Raw genomic sequence first — 17,475 nt, forward strand, 5'->3', positions numbered from 1 at the left:
CGAGCGGCCCGCAGGGCTGTCAGGCGGCTCAGCGTAATCAGGGCTAATGACGGCGGCCGGGCGCTCCGCGGGACAATGCGCGGGGCCGCGGGGTTTTGTCGGCCTGAAAGGCTAATAGGTTTGCCTGGGGGTGCGAGGGGGGCGGTGTCGGGGAAGAGGCGGCGGCGAGGGGAAAAGGGGTCATTGTTCGCGCACTGGCCCGGGCGCCGAGGCGCGTCCCTCCCCGCGCGGCGGCCCCCGGGCCAGGAGCGGCCGACAGGAAGGCCGCGGCCGGGAGGCCCCCTGGAGGCCTGCTGGGAAATGGCGGCAGGAACGGCCGGTGCGTCGGTCCCTTAAGGGAGGCTGCCCTGAGACAGGGGTTCGGGACGAACTTGTTCCCTAGGAGAAGCCCATCGTGGGCCCAGAGTACCCGGGAAGGTGTGTCCCTCCTCCAGGGTTCGGATCGCGACTCCGTGAGGTGACAACTCCACACACCCACCTTTTCCGTCCAGCGCCCTGGAAGCTCTCAGACGCGTAGGCCGCGAGCCACTCCTATTGTTAAGAGGGCCTGCCTCAAATAGCTCGAGCACAGAAACCTCTCAAAACCAAGCGGGGCGCGGGGTTAAAAGCCCAAGGTGAGGGGATAAACAGATCGGCGCTCTGGCAGCAACTGAGGCGCCCGCTAGCCCGTAGCCTCGGACCGCAAGGTGGTTCGTGCGCCTCGTGCCAGACGGTGCGACGCGCGCCGGGAGGCCGCAGCGCGGGTCTGGGCCTGCGCGGATTGGTGCCGCGCGCGGTGGGCTTGCGTGGGGGAGGCCGCGCGCGGTGGGCTTGCGTGGGGGAGGCCGCGCGCCGAGGGCCGCTCGTCAGGCCGCGGTAAGCACCGTCGTGCGCTGGGACCAGAGAACAGCATTTGTCACCGCGGGCTCTCGGCTGCGTCACGCGAGTTTCCCAAGCAGGGACCAAGGACGGGCAGAGAGGCTCCCGACACAGGGAGCGGGCTTCTCAGGCGCTCAGCTTCGGGAAGGCTTGGAGCGCCCCGCAGATTCGCGTGTCGGCCGTCGGGGCGGGGACGCAGAGCACAGCTCCCTGAGAACCGAAGGCCCGCGGCAGCACGATTAAGCTCAGGCAGGGCCCTGCCGCCACCCGAGCCCCGCCTGGTCTTTCAGAAACTTGGCGGCTCCCATTTCGGCTCCTACAAATCTCCTCAGGCTAGGTCATGCCTTGCCGCTCTCTTGGCTGGGATTTATATCCCCAAACTTCTTCAGATCTGCCCTGCCGTGAGGGATCGAACTGGTCGTCTCCGGTTGTCTGGAGACAAAGGGGTGCGAGGGCGATCCCAGAGCAGAACCCGCAGTTTCACGCCTGTGCCTCTGCTCGCGCCGTTTCCGCTTCCCCTGCGCGAATTCTGCCGCCTGCCTCCTGGGCTAGCCGGTCCAGCTGGAAACCTGTCCTACTTCCAGAGTCTTTCTTGGTTCAGTGGGCTCCCCACAGAGACATTTCGACTTCCCTTTTTAGTGCTCTCACCGTACCTTATCTAACGTGTTAAGTTTTAAACACTGTCATACAGTTGTGCATTTGTCTGAATGTTTGACACACCCCTGCCCTTCCAGAATATAAGCTCCTTAAGGGCAGATACTGAATTTTTTCCATCTTTCTATGCTCACAGCCTGACCTAGTAGTAGGTGCTCAATACATATATTTAAACCAAAACAATGGATCTTCCTTGAAACCTGTCCCGAATTAGCTGGGGAGTACGGCTAGTGCTGAGTTCATTTGAAAGGCAAAGATGACAAATACAGGATAGACCCAAAGTTCACTTAAATACTTCAGCTTACCGGCTCTTGCCTACTCGTCAGGTCCTCTGGGATGATACTCCCACTAAGTACACGGTTTTTCAGAATTCTGTGGCTTTGCGTTCATAATATGAAAATTATCTTCTCACGTGCACATTTTTTTCAAACAGTAAGATAAGAGTCATCCCCTTAGGTTTCAAAAATTCTAGCTATTACACTCTCTTAACCCTATAAAATATAATTTCTAATATATTTGTCTGTTATAGCATGAAGGAGTTTCCTCTTCCAAAATATTTCTTTCCTTTCTTTCTCTCTCTGCCTTCTGCCCTACCTCCCTCACTTTGGTCTTGACCTGCAAATTAAAAGATAAACAACAACAACAACAACAAAATCACAAATATTCAAGGTGTTCAATTTTAAGATCTTGGATTGGCATCCCACCCATGCTTAGGCTAAATCAGGGGATGAAAAACAAGCGTTTCTATTAAAATATTAAAACACAAAAGCCCTGTGAAAGTCTACTAGCTACTAAACTCATCTCAATTTTAAAATTTAATGGACAGAAGCAAGTGAACTGTGTGTAATTTTGAGTTCTGATAAAATATATATAAAGCTGCCTCTTGGAAAGTCATTTTAACCTGACACTATCAATCTGCAACCTGAGAATGTTGACTTACTATTTGTTTTCAGACTGAAGAGATTGGCCCTGAATTTTTTTTAGCATGAAATCAAGTATCTTACTTTAGATTGTGCATATTAATTTGATACATGAACAGTCTGGTTGGTGGTAAACTAGTTTATTATGCATTTCAGACATTTTCAGACATTTATAATTCCTATTAAAGATTTGTCCATTCAAATTAAGTACCATTTAAGGCATATTTTATTGCATTGGATATACTCCTGACTTTCCATAAATTCATGATGGAGTATGCATTTGAACTAAAGACCTATGCATACATATACACTAGACATCTGATTTACAAACTTATTTTTGCAGGCAAGTGTGACTGTATGAGCCAGACTCAATAAGAATAGAAAAGAGGAGCAAATAGGAAAACAAAAACTGTACTGGAAACAGCTTGTAGCAATAGACTAATACCTGAAAGGGTGGGATCAAACAAACCTTGCTTAAAACACCCTAATTACTGTGGATTTGGGCAAGTCCCTCTATTCTTTGAGCCTTAGCTTTTATTTCTGCAAAATTTCTTTTATATCTGTTGATAATATCCAGGGATATTGTGTTTGGGATAACATATGTACAGCACCTAGATTGGATGCTTACATATATTAAGTGTTCAGTGAATGGAACTTCCCTTTTCCCATTTTTCCTGGTTAAATGCTCGGCCAAGGAAATAAAAGCTATATAATTCCCTGTAAAAACTGTGTTTTAATAGGGGTCATCTACATATTTGGAATATTATTGAATTTGAATGCTAAATGCTGTTGTTAGAAGCATCTCTGCTCACTACCCCTAGCAGGGAGGACCCAGTGTGTTGGTTTCCCAAGCGTGGTAATGGATGAACTTGTGCTAATAGAACACCATTCTTTCTTAGGCTTTTAACTCTGTCTGGGGCTGCTTGTCATCTGTATGAAGTTCTCCAGAGGCATCTTAGCCCATCCTACAATTCAGGATAACCCGAAATGTAAGTATGATCACTGAAAAGATAACCTCTTAGGGAAAATGCAAGACCTGTTTTTTGAGGAAGAGGCAGTGATCCTGCTACTTACATGTGTATGGCTCTTTGTAACTAGTAATGAGGACCTTTGAGCTGCACCATCTCTCTTCCTCACAAGCACCCCGTGAGGTGAGTCAGCAGATATAGTTCCTACCTTCCAGATAAGAGAACTAGGGGCTCACATTACTTGCTCAGCCACAGGATCAGAGAAGAATCCAGACTTTATAGGACTTAAAGTTTAGCTAATTTGGGGGGTGGGGGATACTCTTTAAAATAAAGGTATAAAATTATGAGTACAAAATTGGGCATAAGAAATCGTAACAGGGACACCTGGATGGCTCAGTCGGTTAAATGTCTGCCTGCCTTTGGCTCAGGTCATGATCTCAGGGTCCTGGAATCGAGCCCCTGGGATCAAGGGCCTTCTTCTGCCTTTGCCCTCCCCCTGCTTGTGCTCTCTCACTCATGCTCTCTCTCTCAAATAAATAAATAAAATCTTTCTTAAAAAATAAATAAGCAAATAAACCACAATTACAAAATTTTAAAAACCAGCAAATACAACAAATGTCACAAAATCCAAATAATAACAAAATCATTCTACTAATTGTCATATATACCTCTAGAATATTTTTTCCCAATTTTTTCCTGTATGTTCTTTGATTGATTGCTTCTATATATGACAGCTTTACAATCTCGAATAGAAAGGTAATTTTGTCTTTCCTTTAGTATGGGTTCATTTTTAAGATTTATTATTCATAGTTTACAAAAGTTTCTTTCAATTTCATAACTCATTGGTAATGCCATATGTAATTTTTTGGATTGGTATCAAATTTGGGAAAGCCTCTGTGAAGTTTCTTCATATGTGAACAGATGTCAAGATTTCCTTGAATTTCATGTTTCAAGTTTCCTTAAATAGCAGCCAATCTTAAATAATCTTTGCATTGACGGCACTCATTAACCAGTTTTTAATCAAGGGCCTTACATATTCATGTTGTGACACATAAATTAGCCCAACAGGCAATAGGAATATGTCTATAAGACATCCCTGCACCAAAAGAGCTAGTAATTACCTAACAATATGCAGAAATGACAATAAGCCATTAAAATATATACCACTATACCCAAACTGTATCCCCAACTCAAATTCCCTTTAGGTACTGGATAGCAAAAATGACTGGTTACTCCAGTGCCACTCAGCACTAGGGGAAATGTGACAAAGGGAAAATAGGAGTGGATAGAGACAGTGGTGTATTATAGTTAAATTATCTTGTTTTTCAAATTTTCCAAAAATGCATGATCATATGAAAATGTTGCTAGGATCCTTCCGAGGGCCTTTGAAGGGATCTGTGCAAATGGGTATTTTGCAACCTACGTATCACTTGCTTCAAGGTAATTCTGCTTCTGTGCAGGCCAAGTAAGTGTTTGATGAGAACAGGTTTTCTTTTCTTTTCTTTTTTTTTTTTTTTTTAAGAACAGGCTTTCTGATTCTATGGCTAGTATCATTTTCTATCATCCAGGACATAATGTATTTCCCCAGAAAGTTTTGACAAGATTTTACTCAAAAGCTGTTTTACAAAATGGTTCATTGATGGAAGGAAAGAATTTTAGAGTGTAGCTGGCCTTGGGTAGGGCTATGAGATAGAGAGGTTACCCTTTAGAACCTCACCTTTTCCTTTTGGGAATTCTTCACCTTTCCTCCTTATAGGTGCCACATCCCAAACTGTCAAAAACCCTTCAGTGCTCTTTACCGGCCCTTTATCAAAATCTATTCTTGGTTGTTTCTAAAAAATCAGATAAGCCAATTCACATTGACATACAGATAGCTGCTAAAAGCTTAATGAATTACCTACAGATGGGGACCTAGGGGGGTACTTACTAACTGCTAGGAGATAATCCTTTAATTCAATAACTCCAAATCACTAATGGTAGCAATTCAGACACCACTAGTAAACTAGTATAAAATTATTTTTGGTTGGAAGGGAGCCAGGAATCCTTCAAATCATTCCATGGAAGTAAATGACTGCTTCTTGGGACAGATAGCACCAATATTGAAAATAAGATGAAGTAAAACAAACTTGCTGAGCCCTCAGCTACCCCCTTAAGTTGTAATTCCTTCTCTGTCGTTCCTTTCACCACCAAACTTCATGATAGAAGAGACAGTAGCCTACATTCTCTGCCACCATTTTTTCACTAGATAGTTACTCCTTAACCTCTCGCAGTCTGACTTTCACTTGCATGGTTCCAACAAAACTGTCCCCTCAAAGGTCACTCTACTCGGTCCTCAACTCTTCAGCCTGTTATCTTCAACACTGTCGAACATCCCTTCTTAACAGGGCCAAGATTAGGTTGAGGCAAACAAGGTGCTTAAGGTACAAAATTTAAGGAGGTTTGACCCTCTCTCTGTCCCTCCTTCTCCCCACCAAGTTCAGGGTTGACATCTGAGAATACCTCTCAAATTTTGCACCACAAATACCTTGGCTCCCTTACACAAGTCCCAAGCCCTGCTTCTCACCATATTCACAGCACAGCTTGCTGCCTTCTTGCCTTTGCTAATGCTGCAGGTATAAATGGAGCTCCATGCTTTGTGTCTCCCCTGCACTCCTTCCCACCTTCTTCTGATAGCTGCACCCTTAGAGAACTGCTTCTCCCAATTCAGTGTTTCTGGTGGGGCTGGCAAACACAGTACTTCCCTTCCCAACTCACAGCAGGGTATAACCACCAAGCTGGGCCAGTCCTTTCCAAAATTTCTAAATTGGAAGCAGAGGGGTAACTCTCTCTACTCTTGAATAGAGAGCAGTAAGATATATGATGCCAAAGTTATTGGCAGTAATATCACCTGTTATAAGAAGGAGTCTGTTAGAAGGAGAAGAGACAGAATGGAGGAAGAAGAGACAGAAAAGGGTAATGCTGATAAAATCTTTGTATGCTTTTAACACTGAAGATAACTCCAGTCTTGTGTATTCTGATTTTGGTTACAGAAATGAGTACAGTGCGCTCCTACTTTTACTTTCTTGTTTAAGCTACTTGGAGTTTCTGTCATTTGAAAACAAGAGTGCTGGGATATAACATAGAATGTTCTTACTTTTCCATCATCCCATTTCTGTAGGTGTATAGACTCAACTTTCATGGCTCAGCTCAAAGGTCATTTTCCTCTGAAAGCCTTCCTTGATCCATAGAATTGAACTAATCTCTCCCTTCTCTGAAAGGCTGTGGCATTTTATACATTATAATTATTTAGCTTCATGTCTTGTATCTCTTACTACATGCTCTTTCAGAGCAAGATCCATAATCTTTATAATCCTCTAAGACCTGAGTGCAGGATCTTTGACACAGCAAGCAAATCAATAGATTTTTTGCTAAATGAATGAATCAAATGAATGAGTGAAAATAACTAAAGGGTATAACTGGAATCTTTTTAATTTCAGGAAACTTTTGGGCGCCTGGGTGGCTCAGTGGGTTAAGCCGCTGCCTTCGGCTCAGGTCATGATCCCAGGGTCCTGGGATCGAGGCCCGCATCGGGCTCTCTGCTCAGCAGGGAGCCTGCTTCCCTCTCTCTCTCTCTGCCTGCCTCTCTGTCTACTTGTAATCTCTGTCTGTCAAATAAACAAATAAAATCTTTAAAAAAAAATTTTTTTTCAGGAAACTTTTGTCTGAATAATCTGAAGTTCTTTACTTTTTTTAAAGATTTATTTATTTGAGAGAGAGCACATGAACGAGAGCAGGGAGAAGGGCAGAGGGAAAGAATCTCAAGCAGACTCTGTGCTGAGAACAGAGCTGATGTGGGGCTTGATCCCATGACCTCTGGGATGAACCTAGCAGAAATCAAGAGTCAGACACCTAACCAACTGATCCACCCAGGCACCCCTAAAGTTCTTTGAAAAGGGACCTCTTTTTCTAAGAGAAAAATAAAAGGAGTGTTCCACTGATTGCTAGAGAAAATGATGATTGTTAAAGGGTGCCAGAGTTCTTTAAAACATGCAAATGAGACCTATGTTTATATATACTCTTATCTGAATAAACAAACTCTGGAAGAATACACAAGAAACTATAAACGGTAGTTTCAAGTTTGGAGGAGCAACTGAGCAGATCGGAACAGAAGTGAGAAAGAGACTTTTCACTGTGTAGTTTGTACATTTTAATTTGTTTAACCATGTGAATCTTTGCTCTATTCAAAAGTTACATTAAAAGTGAACGAATAGGGGCGCCTGGGTGGCTCAGTGGGTTAAGCCGCTGCCTTCGGCTCAGGTCATGATCTCAGGGTCCTGGGATCGAGTCCCGCATCGGGCTCTCTGCTCAGCAGGGAGCCTGCTTCCTCCTCCTCTCTCTCTGCCTGACTCTCTGCCTACTTGTGATCTCTCTCTGTGTCAAATAAATAAATAAAATCTTAAAAAAAAAAAAAAAGTGAACAAATGGGGCGCCTGGGTGGCTCAGTGGATTAAGCCGCTGCCTTCGGCTCAGGTCATGATCTCAATGTCCTGGGATCAAGCCACGCATCAGGCTCTTTGCTCAGCGGGGAGCCTGCTTCTCTCTCTCTCTCTCTGCCTGACTCTCTGCCTACTTGTGATCTCTCTCTGTGTCAAATAAATAAATAAAATCTTTAATTAAAAAAAAAAGTGAACAAATAAAAGAACAATTAAATAAAGAGGTTTGTTGTAGAGATTCTCTACCTGCAAGATGAAAGGAAAAATCTTTCTTAATGTAACATGCATGTGGTAATAACACCATGCTCTGGTTTAAAAAGTGAAATAGCTCAAATAATTTATATAGACATGAAGATGATGTGGTCTGGAAAATTCTGTTAGAGATCTCAAGAGATAGAGCAAACAGCCCTGGTAATAATAATGATAACATTGAAGCTAAATGTAAAGGCTTTAAATAAAATTGTCTCATATTAAAAAAAAAAAAAAGGATATCAGAGAATTCAGAATTCTCCATCTACTAATTAGTGTTTTTCTTTCCAGTAAAAAAAAAAAGTCCTTGTCTTAGAACCTACTGAAATTTACACTTTCAGATGGGTGACTTTCATTGTATATAAATTATACCTCAATAAAGTTGATTTTAAAAATATATAAAATATTAGATTGAAAGGGACCTTAGATATTTTGTGTAGTCATCCCCAATTTTTTTTCTTCCAAGCATTACTTTTATTTTGTTTTTAATTAACTCCCAAATCTTGATTTTATGACCTGAATGAAATCATATAAACCACCACAATGTTAGTGATAAAAAGCGATAAAATTAAATAGGTTTACAGACAAAAAAAGTCTTAACTTCATTTTGTTCATTTAAAAGTTGAAAGTCAGGTCTTTTGACACATTATCTAATTAACAATTTATAATTAGCTAAAATAATAATATTCCTACTAGCTAAAGGAAGCAGCTTGGTTTTTTATTTAAAACATCTTAACTAGTAATTCATGATAACTTATATAAATTAGAAATCCCATTTCTCTTCTGAAGAAGAACTTTCACTGTCAACACCCCAGTGGTATCACTATTACAGATTGACAGACTGGTCAGAAATCCATTCATTCATTCAATCATCCTGTAATCATCCATCCATATATTGGGCTCATAGTACCTGCAAGGCATTTTCTGCTCTCCACCCACACTAAAAATCTCTTCCATCTTTTAACCTTTAAAGTAATTATTAGTAAATGAGTATCCAATAGGTAGAAATCAGAAGAGAGAGAGAATTGGGGGAGAGGCAGAGGGAGAGAGACAAGCAGACTCCACACACAGCACAGAGCTCAACCCAAGGCTCAATCCCATCACCCTAAGATCATGACCTGAGTGGAAATCAAGAGTCAGAGGCTCAACTGACTGAGCCATCCAGGTGCCCCATTACATCCTTTAAAAAAAAAAAAAAAAAAAAAAGATTTTATTTTCTTAAAAGATGTATTTGTTTATGAGAGAGAGACTGCATACATGTGTGTGAGTACAGAGGGGAGGTGCAGATAGTGAGACAGAATCTCAAAAAGACTTCCCTCTGAACACGGAGCCCAAGGTAGGACTCTAGGCTTCATCCCAAGGCCCTAAGATTATGACCTGAGCTGAAATCAAGAGTGAGATGATAAACTGACTGAGTCACCCAGAAGTTCCCCCAAAATATTTAAGTAATCTCTACACCCAACATGAGGCTCAAAAGATCAAGAGTTGCATACTCTAGTGACTGAGCCAGTCAGGTGCCTAGTGAATTACATTCTTGGACCTTGAAGGACGGTAATGAGGTAGTCTCTGAGTCCGGAAACTTAGAGAATCAATGGATGATGAGAGAGGTACCAGAATCCTGGAATGGGAAGAGAATCTCCTTTGCTCAGAAACAGGAAAAAGAGTCAATTTTGGAAACCAGAGATTGAGACATTAGTTCTCTAACTGCAGGAAGACCACAGTGCAGTGCCACAAGTCACTGTAAGTCAACATTTTTATTCAGTACTTAGATGAAGGTTAAAAAAAGGTCATGTTTTTTAAATGAGCAGAATTATAACCAAAAAGAATAGTTAATATGATGGGTGATAGAAACAAAATTCATGATGATCCCAAATGGGATGGGCCAAAACTAGCCAGGTAAATTTTAGTAAGTCTCTACATAATATCTAGGCTTTAGCAACCTGTAACTACAAAATAAGGTTACAGGATCACAGGTCACACTTCCACTAAATGGGAAAATTACAATGGACCCTGTTGGTTTATTTGAAGGAAACTACCTTGGTTGAAAGAATTTCCCCATATTGTGTTACAAGTGCTTTTATATTTTTCTGCTATAACCACCTTATCTTGATACCGCACTCTTGCTACTGCATGAGATTACCACGATATTGGGCACAGATGTCTCTACCTATAATCCATCCCCTCATTGTAACTTCTCAAGCCTCAAGGAAGAAGATTCTTTTGGGTGCCTGGGTGGCTCAGTGGGTTAAGCCGCTGCCTTCGTCTCAGGTCATGATCTCAGGGTCCTGGGATCGAGTTCCGCGTCGGGCTCTCTGCTCAGCAGGGAGCCTGCTTCCTCCTCTCTCTCTCTGCCTGCCTCTCTGCCTACTTGTGATCTCTCTCTGTCAAGTAAATAAATAAAATCTTTAAAAAAAAAAAAAAGAAGATTCTTTTCTCTCCTTTTCACCTCTATCCACATAGGACAGATTCCCCACTAAAATCCCTGACGTATAGGGAATAAAATTTTACTTAAGGGTTAGAGGATAACAGAAAGGAAGTATAAAGCAGAAGTTCAAATGCTACTTGAAGTGATTATTATCAGATCCCAAAGACTGAGCCCTTGCTGAGTCCTGTCCTGCTTCTACTTCTCTGAACCATCCATTCACTGAGAGTGCTTTGACATCTCTACCCCTATGAGTTCAAATTACACTCCCCCAAAGGCCCAGAGAGAGAAGGAAGTTACCCTAACCCCACCTCTCAGTCTAAGCAACACAGTTAAATGTAGCTGGGAAGTTTAGTCCTCCATAGCATTCAACTATATGGCATCTAAAGATATGGGCTTTAGATGAGAGCCCACATCTAAAGCCCACATCATTTAAACTGAGCCCAGAGTGTAGGGGGATATCACACCCAAAAGGCTGCCTGCCCACCAGAGCAGAGAGCAGTATAGGACCACAGGGCAAAGCCAGTAAAAGGAATCAGGGCTCATTAGAGAAGTGGTTGATTCCTGGGCTGGGACAGGATGAACATGGATAATCTTGTGGTACCAGAAAAAAAGGAAGTTCTCACAAAAAGATGTGATAAATCAAAAGGATACAGGAGCCAAACTGAAGGAACCCCACAATGGCCAAATATGGAAAAATTTGGGCAACTAAATCAGCGATGATAGTATTAGATTTTAATCCATAAAATATCCATGAGCCAAATAATTGAGTAAATAAATGGGGGGAAAAGGGCAGCTCCTCCTTAAAGAATTCCAGTTAATAAATATAGAGAGAATTTAAGAAGTACAAAGTCACTACTGGGCATACTTATAATAATAGTTGTTACAGACAAGATCTTCCTATGGATGTAAAAATCAATGGACAAAAGTTTGAGGAGAAATATGATTTTAACCTAACTCTCAAAATAACCCAAGATAATTACGAATTTCAAAAGGGAAAATAGTAACTTTTTAGTGAAGAAACCTGACATAACCACTTAACCAAGCAATCAAGATTACATCACCAGTAATAAGATGTGTCAATGTCATGTACCTCTGTTATGTCCTAAGGAGGACACAAAATTACTTGTATTCTTGCCAAAAATATATGACCCCATCATGAGAAAACGTTAGACAAGCCCAAATTGGAGAGACATTCTACAAACTAACACAGTATTCTTCAAAAGAGTCCATGTTGCAAAAGATAAGAAAAGACTAAAGACTGACAGAGATTAAAGAGAGGCACACTAAATGCAATGTAGAATCCAAGATCAGATCCTGAAACAGGGGGGGAAAAAAAGACACTAGAAAAACACTGGTGAACTTTCAATAAGATTCATAATTTAGTTAATAACAATGTGCCAATGCTAATCCTGGTTTGTCCATTGTACAATGTTAAATAGTTAACATAAAAGAAGCTGGTTGAAGCATATACATGAAATCTTTGCACTATTTTTACATATTTTCTGTCTGAAATGATTATAAAAAGTAAAAGGTTTATCATCAGCTTTCTGGAGTCAATTAATGGAGTCAATTATTCATTTGTTAAACTGCAAAAACCAAGAAAAGCAAATTTGCATAATTTCAATTCACCCAATGAAAAACATTAAATTGATTTCTTCTATCTTCCATACACACACAAACACACACACACACACACACACACACACCCCACCTGAGGAGGCCTTCAAAAAACATCCTAAATTAAGATGACCATTTTAGCTGAGTCATCCTGAATCACCAGGGACATATTGTTTTTAAATTTGTATCTACTTGCTAACTTGGCATTCCCTAATCAATGTTTTTTTAGAATTCTTTTAAACTGTTTCTTATTCTTGAATCTATGCCACAAAATGCATATGTTGTCTCTGAATTACTTCTTAAACATGTGTAACTGCTATTGCCTTTAGCATAGATTCTCTTGTTCTGCCCCTTCTACAAAAGGGTTTGGCAGTTATCCAAGGAAATCAAAGATGGGACTTTTTTATATCTTAAGTAATACATGGAAATAAGGAACCATTTCTGATTCCTTTCTGCCTTGTGATGTCAAGTTGAATTTGAGAGAAGTTCGGGGAATCCTCCCCATCTCAAAGAAAGTTCCAAAGGCTTCCAAAGAGAGCTCACTGCTATACTCAGTACTGACTGATTGGAGAGAAAGGGTGAGTAGGTGCAGAGTGAAAAGCAATGGCAGTATTTTGAAGGTGGAATTGGAAAAGAAAACAAGTATCCCTTAAAGTTTTAGGTCTTCATACCTTCCTATATACTGTTAGAGAACTTCTTTGCTCTATAAATTTTTGGTATAGAAATTTCTGTTTCGGGGCACCTGGGCGGCTCAGCTGTTAAGCGTCTGCCTTCCGCTCAGGTCATGATCCCAGGGTCCTGGGATCCAGCCCCACAACCCCCATATCAGGCTCCCTGCTCAGCAGGAAGCCTGCTTCTCCCTCTCACACTCCCCTTGCTTGTGTTCCCTTTCTCACTGACTCTCTTGGTCAAATAAATAAATAAAATCTTAAAAAAAAAAAAAAGAAATTTGTTTGAAGATAAATAATATATTATTTACGGTTATTTGCATTATACTTTAGGTAGATAACCAATCAGATTTCTCCTTTTGATCCAAAACCCAATTCTTTTAAGAAATAAATCCGAAGAAGTTAAAAAACTAGTAAGCCTTCCAGCTTATATCTTAGGCAAGTTCCTTTGCAACTAACCAGTGAGCCAAGAGGAAATACTACAGTTCAAAATAACTATCTCAAATTCAATAGACTTTTTTAACTGTTTGCAGAACCTCTGGGCAATCATACAGACTTGGGTTACAAATCTGTGTATCTAGTATCACTACCACTCTTGTGGTAAGAACACATTTCTTTCTCAATTGATGCATTAAACAATAATGACTAGATTCAGTAATTATAAAATTGAAATGAAGAGATATGCATAAAAGCTTGGAACTTTCTCCAGTAGTAATAACTTATCTGATTTCTTGTCAATACATTCATCCTTTGTACCTGGGGCCTTTTAGTTGGGACTTGTGGCCTTACTCCTTCTACTCTTTCAAGATGCATGACCTCTACTCCCTCCAGCATGAGTTCTGCAGAACTCTTGTTGCACACTAAGGGAACAGACATCAAGCCAGCCTGTTTTCCATTTCATATCTAAGATTTGGTACCTTGAGTTCAACTGTGCTTCTAAAACTAAGCCCTTGCCTTCTCCCTGGTTCCAATGACTTAAATACTTACCTTCATAATCTGCCCATTCTCCCAGTCTCTGTACTTTACCTTCGTCTTTACCTTGCTCGTGCCAGTGTCTATATTCATCCCCCCTCCTATCCACATCCTATCCACATCACTATCCCTAAGCCCCAGCCCTGGAGATGGAGCCCTGTTACTAGCTCTCTCTAATGCCAAGGACCAAGAAGTCACACTCTGCCCACCTGTACATCTTCCCACAACCCATGGAAATGAGTTCTATTCAGTCCCAGCCTTGCCCCATGACTGTGAGACAGACCACAGTCCCAGCCCTAGCCCCATACCTTTCTCTTTCTCACATTATGTCTTAAGGAGAAGAGTATATTCCAGATGTATCTTACTTCATTATTTCTCAAAACTATGTTCAAGGTAAGTGTGTTAATCATTGCACTCCTTCTAGTTGAGGACACTTAACAAGTAACAAAACAGTATAGTCCAAAAGAACATTAAAGTTTGTATGTTAGTACTCCTGATAAAGAGTAATTCAAATAATTAAATCTGAAGCTTTCAAAACTCAACCTCACACAGGTAATCTGCTTTGGTTTTCCGCTGACCAGATGCTATAAAATTATACCCAATTTAAAAATGTCTTCTAGAGTAGTGCTACTCAAGTGTGGTCCCTGAAGCTTGCTTAGAAATAAAGAATCTCAGAGCCCAACCCAACCTACTCAATTGGAAACTACTTGAACAAAATCTCCAAATCTGAAAAGCAATTTTCAGAATTATTAGAACCTGAACTATTTATGTTTTCTCCAATAGCTTTGCAAAACACATAACTATTTTCATCTTTGTACTATTCCCATTTGAGTCACCACCTTTCCCCTATTCTTTGTGGATCTGATGGACCTCCATTCCCCATCACCTCCACCAAGGGGCAGGCCTGTGAGCCAGGCCAAGCAGACCACAGGACTGTAGCCCCCTGGAAATAGTGACTGCCCTGAGTGGCCCATTTGACAAGTAATCCAACACAGAGTGATCAATATTCATGAAGTTTTCCAAATTGGAGACTGATAGTTTTCTCTCTCCCTTTGGAGCTGAAAGTGTAGAGCAATGACATCTGCATTGCCAGAGGCCATATTTCCATCATAGGGAGAAATGCCCTATAAAATAGAAAGGAACAAAACTAAATGGAAAGGAAAGACAGATAAGAAGAAGAATCCTGGAGGGGCACCTGGGTGGCTTAGTGGGTTAACCCTCTGCCTTCGGCTCAGGTCATGATCTCAGGGTCCTGGGATCAAGCCCCACATGGGGCTCTCTGCTCAGCAGGGAGCCTGCTTCCCCCCTCTTTCTCTGCCTGCCTCTCTGCCTACTTGTGATCTCTCTCTCTTTCTGTCAAATAAATAAATGAAATATTTTTTAAAAAAAAAGAAGAAGAAGAAGAATCCTGGAGAACATAGTAACCTCTTCAACATCAGTCACAGCAACTTCTTTCAAGATAGGTCTCCAAAGGCAAAGGAAACAAAAGTGAAAATGAACTTTTGGGATTTCATCAAAATCAAAAGCTTCTTCACAGCAAAGGAAACAGTCAACAAAACAAAGAGGCAACCCACATAATGGGAGAAGATATTTGCAAATGACAGTACAGACAAAGGGCTGATATCCAAGATCTACAAAGAACTCTTCAAAATCAACACACACAAAACAGATATTCTTGTCAAAAAATGGGCAGAAGACATGAACAGACTCTTCTCCAATGAAGACATACAAATAGCTAACATGAAAAAATGTTCATCATCACTAGCCATCAGGGAGATTCCAATCAAAACCACATTGAGATACCACCTTACACCAGTTAGAATGGCCAAAATTAACAAGCAGTAAACATGTGTTGGAGAGGATGTAGAGAAAGGGGAATCCTCTTACACTGTTGGTGGGAATGCAAGTTGGTGCAGCCACTTTAGAAAACAGTGTGGAGATTCCTTAAGAAATTAAAAATAGAACTTCCCTATGACCCTGCAATTGCACTGCTGGGTATTTACCCCAAAGATACAGATGTAGTGAAAAGAAGGGCCATCTGTACTCCAATGTTCATAGCAGCAATGGCCACAGTTGCCAAACTGTGGAAAGAACCAAGATGCCCTTCAATGGATGAATGGATAAAGATGTAGCCCATATATACTATGGAGTATTATGCCTCCATCACAAATGATGAATACCCAACTTTTGTATCAACATGGATGGGACTGGAAGAGATTATGCTGAGTGAAATAAGTCAAGCAGAGAGAGTCAATAATCATATAGTTTTGCTTATTTGTGGAGCATAAGGAATAACATGGAGGACATGGGGAGGTGGAGAGAAGGGAGTTGGGGGAAATTGGAGGGGGAGATGAATCATGAGAGACTGTGGACTTCGAGGAACTGAGGGTTTTGGAGGGGAGAGGGATGGGAGGTTGGGTGAGCCTGCTGGTGGGTGTTGTGGAGGACATGTATTGCATGGAGCACTGGGTATGGTGCATAAACAATGAATTCTGAAACACTGAAAAGAAATAAAAAAAATAATAAATTTTTTTAAAAAGGGGGAAAAAAAAAGAAGAAGAATCCTGAAACCATCATTTGAGACCCTGGATCCAGGTATGCCCAAAGTCAGATGTTCTTCAGATGTTCCCCCAGTACATGAACCGATTAAATCTTTTTTTTCACTTAAACTGGTTTGCATTGGGCTTCTTTCACTTGCTTTTTGACTAATGCACAGTTGATTGCTATAATATTCTTTTTTATTAGTCTAATCAGCTTATTTTTCTTAATCTTTTTTCCCATAGATTTTTTTAAACTGACAACAATTTGTGGGTTTTGGAGGACTGCTATTAGAATTTTAAACTCATAGCTGTTTTAAACTCATAGCTGTATATTCCACCGTCCCTTGGGAACCCCCTTGAAACTCCTAAGGACCCTTTAAAGAGCACCTCTTTCTTATCAAAGCTGACGTGTGGGTTTTTTTTTTTTTCTCTCTCTCTCTGATTGGCAATGTTTCTGAACATTTTTTGAATCTTATATATGAATAGTTAGTTCAGAGGACAATAGACTGGCCTATCTCTGAGTGGATTCAGAGAACACTTAATGGAAGCTCCGTGCATTAATTCTACAAGAAGAGCCACTGGACGCATTGTTATAATGATGAAGGATCTAAATGGTTACAATGCTCTGCTTTCGAAAACACTGAGTGCATCATAGCATTTTAAAAGATTGCTTCAGCTCAGATCGTTTGATAAAGCTAAAGCAAAGGAATAGAAACATTTGCCTTAGAAAACCAATTCTCACTAGTTACAGGGCAAATGTGAACCATCGCATTTATCCACTTATCCTTGGAATCTAGAGAGAATAACTGTGTATATAGTGAAACAGAAGGAGATCATCTGAAATAATTTCTTTTTCTGTCTTGAAGTGATGTAGCCATGATAATATGATAAAGCTCTTTTTTACTTGGTTTAAAAATAACCACTTCTCTGGAACACTGGAGTTAGGCTAATATGAAAAGGGGGAAAAAAACCCCACCACCTCCGAAACACTTCCATACCACATCCAATAAGGTCATAAGAGAGCCAACAGTTCTGCATTCAACATAATGGATTTATGCAGACTGGTTAGCATCATTCTATTTCATAGTCACAGAAGCTCCCTTAACTATGTTTTACAATTGTATCTTGTTCA

At 40.9% G+C, this 17,475-nt stretch overlaps 1 protein-coding gene and 1 long non-coding RNA gene across 3 annotated transcripts in view; one reads left to right on the forward strand and one right to left on the reverse strand.

Moving 5' to 3' along the window:
* C5H14orf39 (chromosome 5 C14orf39 homolog) overlaps positions 1-551 on the reverse strand; it is a 92,038-nt gene extending 91,487 nt beyond the window's left edge. The window contains exon 1 of one of the 2 annotated variants that reach the window (XM_032344390.1): positions 479-551. The gene's annotated coding sequence lies outside the window, so the exon portion shown is untranslated. The remainder of the gene's footprint in view (positions 1-478) is intronic. The other variant, XM_032344392.1, reaches the window with a different exon arrangement.
* Positions 533-16,424, forward strand: LOC116591474. The gene is made up of 3 exons (XR_004286017.1): positions 533-614; positions 3,332-3,421; positions 16,344-16,424. It is a non-coding gene; the product is annotated as an uncharacterized LOC116591474 (long non-coding RNA).
* Positions 16,425-17,475: the final 1,051 nt, after the last annotated feature.

The sequence above is a fragment of the Mustela erminea genome, chromosome 5 (genome assembly GCF_009829155.1).
Source record: "Mustela erminea isolate mMusErm1 chromosome 5, mMusErm1.Pri, whole genome shotgun sequence".
NCBI classification, from domain to species: Eukaryota; Metazoa; Chordata; class Mammalia; order Carnivora; family Mustelidae; genus Mustela; species Mustela erminea.